Genomic DNA, 13,988 nt, shown 5'->3' with positions numbered 1-13,988 from the left:
TTCTTACATATTCGTTTGTTGGATTTGAAAGTCCGAAAAGTCATGGTGATGCATGAATAGCTGATTTTCAATTTCCACTTACGATTATGTTCTGAGGTTGGAGACTTGAAAAGTCATGGTGATACATGAATTGTCAACCTCCAATACTCATTTTCTTGTATGTTTTATATTGAAGATTGAAAAGTCATGGTGATACATGAATCGTCAATCTCCAATACTCGTTTGCTCGTATATTTTAAATTGGGAATTCGGAAAGTCATGGTGATACATGAATTGTCGATTCTTGATTCGAATTTGTTACCTTTATTAAGTCTGCATTTTGGGTCATTTATTTTACTTTAACTTTTGACAGTAACTGACTCCGTGAAACCAAGCTTTATAAGATTAAAACTTTGCGCTAAAACCAAGATATTAACTAAAATTAAAAACTTTTATAGAATGCCTCCGCTATCTCGCCAATTTCAGAGAAGAGAAGCCTCGCGCATGCGTAGACAGCAACGTTCCCAGGAAATGGCCGCCGCAATAGCCCAAGCTTTGAGCCAAAACAATACCAACACCTCCAGTTATAACATTAAGTCCTTTAACGCGGGTAACCCTCCAAAGTTCACAGGTCTTGAAGGAGCCACCGTGATGCTCCAATGGCTTGAGAAAATAGAAAACACTTTCCTCCACACCCAATGCCCCTCAGACAGACGAACCCTATATGCTTCCAGTGTCCTGGAATCTAGAGCGCTTACATGGTGGAATGGAGTAGCTCATGCGCGTGGCGCAGAAGCTGCTTCTAGCATGCCCTGGGAGGAATTCAAAGAAATTCTGACGCGAGAATTCTGCCCTCCCAACGAAGTTAAGCGCCTGGAAGAAGAATTTTGGAATCTTAAGCAGTACAGCGGAGAAGCGCGCGAATACGCGACGCGTTTCCACGAGCTAAGCTTACTGGTCCCTCACCTTGTTACCCCTTCACGCCGAGCAATCGAGAAATTCCTTGGGGGTCTCCCCATGGAAATTCAAGATTCTGTATGGGCCAGAAACCCAGTTACCCTCTCTGACGCCATTGAGTTGGCCGCTGTGCTCAGCGACAACCATGTCAGAGCAGGAACCCTGTTCCTGCGGGGAACTGAGAAGACCAAACTCACCAAGACTGCCCCTGAACCAACAGAAACCAAACCTGAACCCTCAAACCGTAACAACCTCAAGCGCAGGCGCAAGGCCTATGCGCTTACCAACCCGCCCATTGCCCAGCAACCCATCTACCAACCCCCAGTTTACGCGCCTAACCCTCTGTCAGCCTACCCAACACCTCCTGTAGTCCATAACTATGCCTTAACCAATCCAGCACTCCCTGCCCCGCCAACTAAGAAACCTTACACAGGAAACCATCCCTTTTGCCCAACCTGTAGATTTCACCACCCAACCCAAACCCCGTGTCGACTTTGTACCCGATGTGGCCGTACTGGTCACACTGCTGAGAACTGTAGAGTCCTTCCCGCCAACCCAATTGCGCAAACACCACCAGTCTACCCGCAGAACCCACAACTAACCTACCAAAACCCACGACCCAGATCGTGCTTTAACTGCGGTGATCCCAGTCATTTCCGGAACGCGTGCCCAAGGCTACAAGTTCAGATTACGCAAGCGAATCCGGTGAACCAGATTTCAAACCAAGTGACGCGTGGACGAGCTTTTAACATAACCGCGCACCAAGCGCAAGCGATTAATGACGTAGTTAATGGTACATTTTTGCTTAACGGATTTTATGCTTCTGTACTTTTTGATACTGGCGCCGATCGAAGTTTTATTTCTCGCGCCTTCGAGCAGAAGCTTGCGCGACCGCGCAACGATTTAAAAGAAGATTTTTCAGTTGAATTGGCTAATGGTGAAACTGTTTTAATAAACTCAGTGATTAAAGATTGCACGCTTAATCTTAACGAAAACGATTTTCTAATCGACCTCATCCCCATGCCTCTTGGAAGCTTTGATGTTATCATTGGTATGGACTGGCTCTCGCATAATCGCGCCGAAGTTATTTGCGCCAAGAAGTTGATTCGCATTCCTCGAGAAAATGGTGATCTTCATATTTACGGCGAAAAACCCTCCCGCGGTCTTAAACTTATGTCTTGCGCCGAAGCCCAAAGACTCATGCGGAAGAAGTGTATTGCATTTTTGGCCCATGTGGTTAAACCTGCTGAAGAAAAGAAGCTTCGCGATATCCCTGTTGTGCGTGATTTCCCTGAAGTTTTTCCTGATGATCTTCCTGGTATCCCTCCCGCTCGTGAAGTCGAGTTCCGTATTGATCTTGTCCCTGGTGCTTCCCCCGTAGCTAAATCTCCTTACCGTCTTGCACCCGCTGAGATGCAAGAATTGGCCAGCCAACTTCAAGAGTTGACTGCTAAAGGATTCATTCGCCCTAGCTCTTCGCCCTGGGGTGCTCCGGTGTTGTTCGTTAAAAAGAAAGATGGATCGTTTCGCATGTGTATTGATTACCGCGAGTTGAACAAACTCACCATTAAGAACCGGTATCCCTTACCGCGTATTGACGACCTCTTTGATCAACTCCAAGGTGCCTCTTGTTTCTCCAAGATTGATCTCCGCTCTGGCTATCACCAGTTGCGCATCCGCGATGAAGATGTTCCGAAGACAGCTTTTCGAACTCGTTATGGCCATTTTGAATTCTTGGTCATGTCCTTCGGTCTAACCAACGCACCCGCCGTTTTCATGGATCTAATGAATCGGGTGTGTAGGCCTTTCTTGGATAAATTCGTGATCGTGTTTATCGATGATGTTCTGGTGTATTCTAAGACCAAGGCCGAGCATGAGCAACATCTTCGGTTGGTGTTGCAAAAGCTTCGAACCGAGCAGCTCTTTGCTAAGCTCTCCAAGTGTGAATTCTGGTCTGATGAAGTACAGTTTCTTGGTCATGTTGTAAACAAGATGGGTATTCATGTCGACCCATCCAAGATTGAAGCAATCAAGAACTGGATTACGCCATCCACTCCTTCCGAGATCCGTTCCTTTTTGGGCTTAGCTGGTTACTACCGGCGATTCATTTCGAACTTCTCGAAGATCGCTTTGCCTTTAACAGCTCTGACGCACAAAGGTAAACCGTATATTTGGGGCTCGAAGCAAGAAGAAGCCTTTCTAACGCTCAAGCGTTTGTTGTGTGAAGCTCCTGTTCTTGCGCTACCTGAGGGTAATGATGATTTTGTCGTGTATTGCGATGCATCCAACCAAGGTCTCGGTTGTGTTCTTATGCAACGAGACAAGGTTATCGCTTACGCATCAAGGCAACTTAAGGTTCATGAAAAGAATTATACAACTCACGACCTCGAACTTGGTGCAGTTGTTTTTGCCTTGAAGATCTGGAGACACTACCTTTATGGTACTAAGTGTATCCTCTACACTGACCATAAAAGCCTTCAGCATATCTTTGATCAGAAGGAACTTAACATGAGACAACGCCGATGGAACGAACTCATCAGCGATTACGATTGTGAGATCCGGTATCATCCTGGTAAGGCTAATGTGGTAGCCGATGCGCTCAGCCGAAAACCCTGCCAGCTTAACTGTATCTTGCCGCGCACCCAGCTTCACTTCGCGCCGATTCAAAGCAACCTTGAATCGCGTATTCGTGACGCGCAGCGCGCATCCATCAGTAATGGTAACCTTCGCGCCGAGTTAGCGTGTGGCGCGGAAGCGCATTTTGTGCCCAATCTGAGTGGAATTCTCTGCTATCTCAATCGCATCTGGATTCCCTTTGATGAGAATCTTCGCGCTGATATCCTGAGTGAAGCGCACAAATCTCGATATTCTATTCATCCTGGCGCCGATAAGATGTACAAGGATTTGCGCATTACTTATTGGTGGCCCGGTATGAAAAAGGATATTGCTGTGTTCGTAGCTAAATGTCTGACTTGTTCTAAAGTGAAAGCTGAACACCAACGCCCATCTGGTTTGCTCGAACAACCAGAAATTCCTACGTGGAAATGGGAATGTGTAGCGATGGACTTTATTACCAAGTTACCTTTGACAGCAAGCAAACATGATAGCATTTGGGTAATAGTGGATCGATTGACTAAGTCTGCTCACTTCCTGCCCATTCGTGAAAACTACCGTGTTGAGCAACTCGCGCAGCTTTATGTCAAGGAAATTGTCTGCCGCCATGGCACTCCTTTGAGCATCATATCCGATCGCGATGGCCGTTTTATATCTCGCTTTTGGAAATCTCTCCAATCTGCGCTAGGAACTCGCTTGGACATGAGTACGGCATATCATCCCCAGACTGACGGTCAGTCTGAGCGAACTATTCAAACTCTTGAGGATATGCTCCGATCTTGTGTTCTTGATTTTGGAGGTAATTGGGATTCACACCTGCCTTTGATTGAGTTCTCTTATAATAACAGCTATCATTCCAGTATCGGTATGGCCCCATTTGAAGCACTTTACGGTCGTAAATGCAGCTCCCCGATTTGTTGGAGCGAAGTGGGTGAAGCTCAAATCACAGGACCCGAACTTGTTCAAGAGACAACCGATAAAATCGCCAAGATCCGTGATCATCTGCTGACTGCCAGAAGCCGACAGAAGAGTTACGCAGATCGTAGGCGAAAGCCTCTCGAATTTCAAGTTAGTGATCTTGTTCTCCTCAAAGTGTCGCCTTGGAAAGGTGTTGTCCGCTTTGGGAAGAAGGGTAAGCTTGCTCCTCGTTATGTTGGTCCATTCAAGATTCTCGCGCGTGTGGGAAAAGTTGCCTACAGACTTGACCTGCCGCCCGCGCTCAGTAATGTGCATCCAACGTTCCATGTATCCAATCTCAAGAAGTGTTTAGCCGACGAGAACCTTCACATTCCACTTGATGAAGTTCAAGTTGATGAAACTATGCATTTCGTTGAGAAGCCTGTTGAGATTATGGATCGCGAGGTAAAGCAAACCAAGCGCAGTCGTATCCCTATCGTGAAAGTTCGTTGGGAGTCCAAGCGCGGAGCCGAGTTTACATGGGAAAGGGAAGATCAAATGAAGATCAAGTACCCGCACCTGTTCTCTGCGCAACCTACTTCGAGATAAATTTCGGGACGAAATTTCTTAAAGTATGGGAGACTGTGACATCTGACCCGATCCGACCCGACCCAGGTACCCGTTTCTCTGACCCGAACTCTTTCTTTTATGATTTAATATTTATTTATACTTATATTTTACTTTTAATAATAATAATATACTTTTCCTTCCCGCCTCTTTCTCTCTCTCTTTCCGCCGTCCCGTCCCTCTCCTTCTCTCTTTCCGCCTTCTTTTCCCTCTTGTCGCCGTCCCGCCCTTACGCCTTGTTTCCCTCTTTTTCTTCTAACTCTTTGCTTGTCCTTTGTTCCTTCCCGCCTAAGGTTGTCTGCGCAGCTCCACGCGCCAGACTCCCTTACAAGGAATCCTGCGTGAAGACCACCTGTTTCAGCGATACGCGAGACGAACTCTTCTCGCAGCGCGTTAAGAATTGTAATTCTTCTCGCAGTGCGCGAAGGACGGAAGTTCTTCCCGCGACGCGCTAAGGATTTGTAGTTCTTCTCGCAGCGCGCTAAGAATCGTAGTTCATCCCTCGACGCGCGAAGAATTATAGTTCTTCCCGCGGCGCGCTAGGAATTTTAGTTCCTCCCGCGGCGCGCTAAGAAATGTGACTCTTCCCGCGGCGCGCTTAGAAATGGTAGTTCTTTCCGCGACGCGTTAAGGTTAGTTCTGTCTGCCTTCGCGCTCGCGCTCTCTTGACCTTCTGTGTCAGCCTTCTCGCGTCAAACCCTTTGAGTTTTCTTCTGTTTAAGCTAGCCGTTGCTTTTGAGTTGTCTTATCTTTTGAGCTGTTGACCTAATCTGCTTTATGTCTGAAAAGTTACTTTCGGCGCAGCATGCGCACCAACCCCATTGGTTGACAGATAAAGTGACTGACATAATCTTTTGAGATCTGCTTTTGCCATGCTTGACCTGTACCTTTATCTACCCGCCCATGCTTTTTTTTACTGTTCCCTGACAGCTTTATCTTGCCTCTGCAGCTGCCATATCTTTCCATATCTTTTGCTTTTGGAATCTTTTGCTTTTTAAGATCTTTTCCCCTTTTCTAGGGATTATGTCTCCTAGGGTTTTCCTATAAATAATAATAATATTTTCATAACACATCACACACAAACACTTAATCTCTCCTGTTCTCTTGCTCCTTGCTCTCTCTGCCGTCTTCCTCTCTGCCTCCGTCTTCCTCCCTGTTCTGCCCTGCTTTTCCGGTAATATATATTATATATAATAATTTACTTATTAATTATGCTAACTTATAATCAAGACTTGAAACAAATCATTAAAACAATAATCTTATTTATAGGTTAACTTGTGCTTGTTTAAAGTTGGTTCTTGCTTTATCTTACACCGCATCGTTTATCATGTGAGTAATCTCGTACCTAATCCCTTTTTGCTTTTAATGTTTTGGGATGTTCATGTGTTCATACAAACTTAGAGTCTTAAACTTGTTTATGAACTTTAGTCGCGCAGTATCCCATGTGTTGAGGACGTAGACTTGGCTGTTTATTTGTATGTGTGGATCATTAACCGTCTTGTCGGTCTATTCCGCAGTTTTCATGGTACCATTAGATGAACACGGGAGAACTATCGTTTATGATTTTCTCTTTTGTTTACACATGCACAGTTAGTCTTGTTTGTGAGCTCAATTGTGAGCACTGGCAGTCTTATGAATCTTAGAGTTGGTCCCGATCAGATTACACCCTTGTTGAAAACCAGACATACACATGTTGCGCGCAGATTTTATTGTTATCTATGTATTGTATTAAACTTGATTTCTCACCAACACGCAAGTGTTTGACGTTTATTTTAACACATGTTCAGGGTTGCAGTAGCTGTTTTGGAGCTTGTGGACACATAGGAAGTTTTCTTTATTTTGGACCTAGATTAAAATGTATCAAGACAAGTTATTGCTGTTCGAATATTATGATTTATAATATATTGATTTATGATGATTTATGTTATCTTGTGTTTACCCTGCGCGTGCGCAAATGAATGTATTTATTAAATATTGACACCCAATAGTGTCACGAGTAATGAAACAATATGTGGCGCCCCGATGTATAATCCGCCTTTGGTCGGGGTGTTACACCAGGGGCGCTGCCCCTGGACCCCCGTTCGTTGAGGGTTACAATTAAACTAGAAATACGATATGGATAGTGATAGTAATTAATACGCGTAATTGTTATACAGTTAGTCGTGCACAACTAAAGAAAGGAATAACCATTAACCGTGCACAACACAGGTTAATATACTGAGACAACTGGCTTGAGAGAATGACACATGGCGAATCTGAAGAAGCTGGCATCTGTAGAAGGATTTGTCATGATGATAAATAATATGTGTTTACGTTATGTTTTTAAAGACAAGTTGAATGATTGTAATGAATGTTTGAAATTTTATTAATTCCGTAAAAATTTTAATTAACTATGATATTTAGAACTGTGTTTATGAGTAAATCCAACACCAAAGTAGGGCACCGGGATCGGGGCCTTACAAAACCTTATCCATATCGTCTCCAGCCAACACCGCCTGTAACATCCCATTTTGTGGATTAAAATAAAATATTTGAAATATATATTTTAAATATTTGTAAACGAGTAAGTAGCGGGTAAAATGACTCATTGAGATATGCGATGTTTAAAAGAGTTTGATGTAATCAAATATCGTTTAAAGTAAAATATAAAGTATAATAAAAGTTATTGTTATTACTAATTAAAAAAACAGAAGAAGTGAAAGTGCACGGGTGATTGTTGTGTGTTAATAATAATAATAATAATAATAATAATAATTATCCTTAATAATAATAATAAATAATAATTATAATTATTATCCTTTTTTTTAAATAATCATATCTTATCTTATTATATAATAAAAGGAAACATGTTTGTACATGTGTCACACCCATATTTCATATGCTATTGTGTCAACATCTCTTTCCATTTACTAACGTGTCAACTAAAGGTAAGGTCCACATCCGCTCCCTATTTGATAGCTTCCTCCATAAGTATTTTTTGTAAATAGTCCTCTAGAGGCTTTATCATGTCCTGTTCAAATTTTGAAATCAATTATGATATCTAAACCTTAGGTGGTGTTTGGAATTGCTTAATTTAAGCAACTTATAACTTATTAATTTTTGGAAAAGTTAAAAAGGTGGTTGGTATTGTGTGTAATTATGAAGGGATATAAATTAATAAGTTACAATATTGGAACTTATTAATTTATAGTTATGGTAGCAGTTGTAAGGAGGTAAAACAAGGAATTCCAAACACCCCCTTAATTTGCAAACATACTTCTAGCTTAATCTTCTTCATCGGCTCTCCGGCGATTTCCCTAAACACCCAACATCACCATCTTCGTCGCCTTTGTCTATCGGATGCTTCAATCGATTTTGTAAATCGTCAAAGGTACGTTTGAATTTTCAGTTTGTTAAGGTTACTATTCTATTCTCCTCTACACACTATTCTCCACTACAAACCCTGCACTCTCATTGGATACTCCGCTGTGGTTAAAGTTCTAATTTTCTCTAATTTTGATGTGAACTTATTAATGATTGAAAAAGCGTATCTCCTATTCTTTCTTACTATATGTAACTAAATTCAAGATTATTCGGTTTATTACTATTGATTTTTGAATTATAAAGTAATAGGTTTGTTTTTTTAAATGCATTATAAAAGGGAAGCAACCATTTTCCTTGATTGTATGTGATGTTTAGGGTGTCATCATAATTATCTTAGTTTTGAATTTATTGTATTATGTTCTAACATATATTCTATGGCATGGGAGCATGGCTAGAAAACAAATGTTGAATAAAAATAAATCAAAGGATTTCCTACTAATCTTGCAATTCAAAATCAGGTTAAGAGTCTCCTTTGGTTTCACTGTTGTTAATAGTGGTTTTTTTAATACATGTTAGATTTTATTTTATAAAGTGTGTACAAATTCAGATTAGATAATTAATTCTTGAAATCAATTTTTATCTTTTGATTAGTTAAAAATATCATCATCTCTCTACCTACACAATTCTTTTCTAGGTTAGGTTTCTCTTAGATTCCAATTTCATCACTTGAATGTATGTCATTTAATCAATGACGACACGTATAAGAACTCATTGATGATTCACGGTTAATTTAGGATATTGGCCTAGATTTTTTAACAAAGCTTACAGCTTTTTTAGTTTTTTTTTTTACAAAATAAGCTTAACTTAGTGTTTGGTTTAGCTTTTTAAGCTTATGCATTGACAGACTGTGAACATTATGTCGGGGCGACTAGTGGTGAGATACATCAGGGAACCAATCATTGATCGATAGTGCGTTAGATCTATGGATTTCCCTTCAAGGTCAGATGAAAGAAGGGGTTTTTTCTGCCATAGGAGTCGCTGCACTCTTCGAATCTTGGAATTCAAATTTCGCCAGCATGTGCTCGACATATTTCCCTTGATGTAACAAAATTTCTGTCGAACTCTGACGAACCTGTAATCCCATAAATGTTGTCATCTCCCCTAACGAACTCATCTCGAATCTCTTCTTCATTACCTCCTCAAATTCAGAACATAGAGCAGTACAAGTGGAACCAAAAATGATATTGTCCACATAAATCTGAACCAAGATCAGATCTTTCCCAACAGTTTTAAGGAACAAAGTATGATTGATGGTCCCTCGCTTGTACTCCTGTCCCAATAGATGAGTCTTCAAAGTGGCATACCATGCCCGAGTAGCTTATTGAAGACCATAGAGAGCTTTGTCTAACTTGTGGACGTGAGTAGGATGCTTCGAATCGGTAAAACCTGGTGGCTGGTCCACATATATCTCCTCTTTTACTTCTCCATACAGAAACGTCGTCTTGACATTCATTTGATAAACCTTAAACTCCTTGATATGATGCCCGAGAATGATCAAAGACTGCCGAGAACAATGGAATATGGCCGAGAACGATCAGGTGATGCCGAGACACTGGAATATGGCCGAGAACGATTAAACCTTTGACTTAGTAAACTTGGTAAATAAATCAAATTTCGAGAATTCAGGGATTTGAAGTTAAACCAAAGATCAAGTCAAATATATCCCAAAGCTAGCTCAACTAATCCCTATGAACACAAAGAACACCCTATGAACACATAGAACACACTGAGCTTTATTTCCTGAAAATTTTCAAAGATCATCAACCAAGAACACAATACTGAATCAATAATATCACCAAGTCCGAGCCTAGAATAGGTCTATAGGCTCTGATACCAATTGTAAGTCCCAATTAAGGATCATTTAATGTGATATCACTTAAACCCGATGTTCGGCGGAATCTAACAACGAGTTGATTCAATATAATACTAGCAAATACAATAAACCCACTGAATGGCTTCAAAACACACGTTAATTCAACGTCGAGTGCTTAAGCCCTTAATAGTAATTACAATATCAATGATAAACAACTCGTTCGTCTCTCACTGTTCTATGAACGGCCAACACATATAATAACCTAGAAACAAAGTATATATAGCGTACCAACAACCCTAAGGCCAAAACCACACAAAAGCCCGCCGAAATCAAAGAGATTTTGGTTTACAAAATAGACCCAAAACCAAGCCCATAACGATTAAGTACAAACCATTTAAGTATAGCCCAACAAATTTTCCAGTTAAAACTTAGTTACCCTAATTGGACCGTTTTTTGCACGTGTTGGTAGCCTTGGCCAATACAAATTACCGGTGTTGATGAATTGAACGAAAAAAGGATATACTAGCGCATTTAAGAAACCTAGCTACCAGATTAAAGTGGGTTGTGGTCGCTGTTAAAAAATTTAATATGACAAGGGACCAGTGGGTATTATTATATATAACAAAGTAGAACTTTGGTGTCGCTATACATCGATTGGTCCACTTGACACAATGTGATTGGCCAAATAATTCATGTATTTTTTTTCTTTTTTGGTTTGAATTTGATAATTAAAACGGTTTTTCGCGTTCACTTGTCGATATGCATTTCTGGTACTAGTGGCATTGGACACCACACCCAGGAGCAACAACATTCAAGTTTAAAAACGATCGGGTGGGTTTAATGACCGGAAGTAATGTGACCAAAATTGGTTGAATTTGCCTTGAAACATTGTCGCGTGCCCGAGACCGATATCACACGGGTTTTACCAATACCCTAGATGATTGGTTCACTTGGCAACGCGTGATTGGAAGGGATGGCAAAGAAACCCGAACCCGATGGAAAAACCCGAAACCTGACGTAAATGGGACGGGTAATACCCGACCTATTAGGGTTTGGGACGGGTTTGGGATTAGTTTTATAACTTTTTGCGGGTTTGGGATTCCTAAAATACCCGATTACCCGATAACATAAACCCATTTACCCGATTATATACCCGATGTATCCGATATAGATTATTATATTATAAATATACTATATTCCAAATAAATTATTTGTTGAAACTTGGTTATGTTAATTATATGAAATATTTTATCTTTATGGTAACCATCTTTGTAATCGATTAGTTATATTTTGTCAAACCCGGCGGGTTTTGAGCTGGGTATACCCGTCGGGTATTTTATCAAAACCCGATAGGAAACCCAAACCTGATGGGAAAACCCAAAACCCGACATGTAATTACCCAATTAAAACCCGGCGGGTTTGGGACGGGTTTGGGATGGACTTTAGTAACCGGGTATGGGTTTGGGAATACATAAACTCGACCCAAACCCGACCCTAGTGACTGGGCAAAGCAATTTACCATTTTTTTTGTTTTTTAGATTGATAATTAAACGGTTATTTACGTCGACATACTGTTGCCATGCCCGAGACCAACAATGCTCGGGTTTTACAAATGATCATGTCAACTTGCCTAGACTCACCGACAATGCTGGGATTACCGGTCGCATAAACATCATTATAAATATTTATATGTTAATCTTTTTGTATGTTAATTTCAACAAAAAAAAACTATGTTTAGTTCCGGTACCATAACAAATGTAGTCAATAGCAACCGAATTCGCGTTTACTCATGGCTGTAATGCTCGGGTTTTACCGATTAAATTCTCCGTGCAACGTGTGTGGGAAAATTTGAGTCATTACTGTTACGATCTTTTTAATATGTTAATTTTTTTAATTTAGTGCCGATATCTTAACATAACCCATTCCAACCGAATCCACATTAGTGCATCCCCACAACGTGACGAGTACATAAACAAATCTAACTTGACCCAGCGCAACGCGCCGGGCAAAATACTAGTTTGTAACAAATTATAAGCTTTTTACCGATACCATTATAATATTAATAAAAGAGAATATCTACAATTAGAAATGGGGCAAACACCACCCCACTTAAAATCCCACAACAATTTAAAACTTTTTCCAAAATAATGAAATATATTCAACCTATTATTATAGCCATACAAAAAAAAAATCTTATAAATTAAATAGTAATTCAAGAAAAAAATATCTTACACCATTTGGCGACTAAAGATTTGTGAGTTTCTTAAAGCAATGTGTAATGGGCGTGAGTTAGGGCGAAAAGGGGGCGAGAAGGGGTGCGAACACCGCCCCCAGCGATATGTGGACGAAAAGGGGCGGGGGCGGGGTTCTTTTGTCGCCCAAAGGTGTTTAAAAATAATAATATTTTATTAAATTGACCGTTGCCAAACGGTAAACAATAAGTAAAATTTAATTAAAACAATATATTTATATATCTATATAAACATAAACCTTCTTCTCCATTTCATATCCATTTTATATCCTTCTTCTCAATTTCATATCTATATAAACATACACCTTCTTCAAAAATCTAGCAAAATGAATCTTAGAAACAACCCAAACCAACCGAATTCCGTGGAAATCACCGCTATCATGAGAGAAATCATCAAAAAACACAAAAAGTGTGTCGAGGAACTCAACGATACCATGAGAAAAACCAACAAACAACACGAAAAGATTGCCGCTATGTTGAAATTGCGGGAAATGAGTGAAGAATACGAATCTCCCAAAGCGGCCGGATTACACGAAGAGGCCGCATTATTGCAACGACAACGAATTGAAAAAATGCGTGAATATTATAGATATTAGTATTTTTTTTAGTTATGTATTTTTTTAGTTTTTAGTTATGTATTTTTTTAGTTATGTATTTTTTTGTATTTCTTTTTAATTTTAATGCATTTTTATTTAATTATTTAAATAAATCGGTTTTTATTTGTTTAGTTTAATTATAAAAAGAAAATAATAAAAAAAAGATATTGTGGGCCCAATTTGTAGCACCTACACCTATACACCCCAAAAACAAATTCCCTCCTTGCTGACAGAGCACCACGTGTCACAATTCGCCCCCATTTGTAGCCGCTCCACTACGTATGGCTTAATTGTAAGTTGCATCATTTCACAAATAACCACCATAACTACCTATAACCGCCACCCATCCCATACATATAAATACATCGCCATATCTATCCTTTGTCGTCACCCCAACTTTATTTCGATATTATTACCATGGTGAACTGTGTCAATCTTACCCTACCACTGCATCATCTTTGGCTCCACCGTTGATGCCAGTGACACCGTCGAACAATCAATAGTGCCTAAACGGCGAACAACCAATAGTGTCCAAACGTTGTCCTTATCATTATCATTACTAGGCCTTGAATAGCCACATGTGGTCAAGCAACGAGGGTGCATGGTCGTGTCTAGGTAAGGGACATGTATATATAGCGGGAGGGATAACACATGGCCTGTTAAGTGACATACATCGGGAGTGATAGCGGGAGCTCTAGCCGCATTGGGTGATTGTAATATTTCGATCTTTCGTTTTGTATTTATTGTAATTATACCCGACCCGTTTAAGGGTTCGGATCACTCGTTAATGAAATGATTGCATTTATTGAATATTTTATTATTTAATATTTTAAATATTTAAAGTTACAAGAATTTAGAATTTTTATTGCCTAAATTCAAACTTTAACCCAAA

The sequence above is a fragment of the Bidens hawaiensis genome, unplaced genomic scaffold, assembly GCF_021521415.1.
Source record: "Bidens hawaiensis isolate Kalapana, Puna unplaced genomic scaffold, B.hawaiensis_p1.1 tig00031430_1, whole genome shotgun sequence".
In the NCBI taxonomy this organism is placed as follows: domain Eukaryota; kingdom Viridiplantae; phylum Streptophyta; class Magnoliopsida; order Asterales; family Asteraceae; genus Bidens; species Bidens hawaiensis.
The sequence above is the reverse complement of the archived record's forward strand: the minus strand, read 5'-3'. Positions refer to the sequence as shown.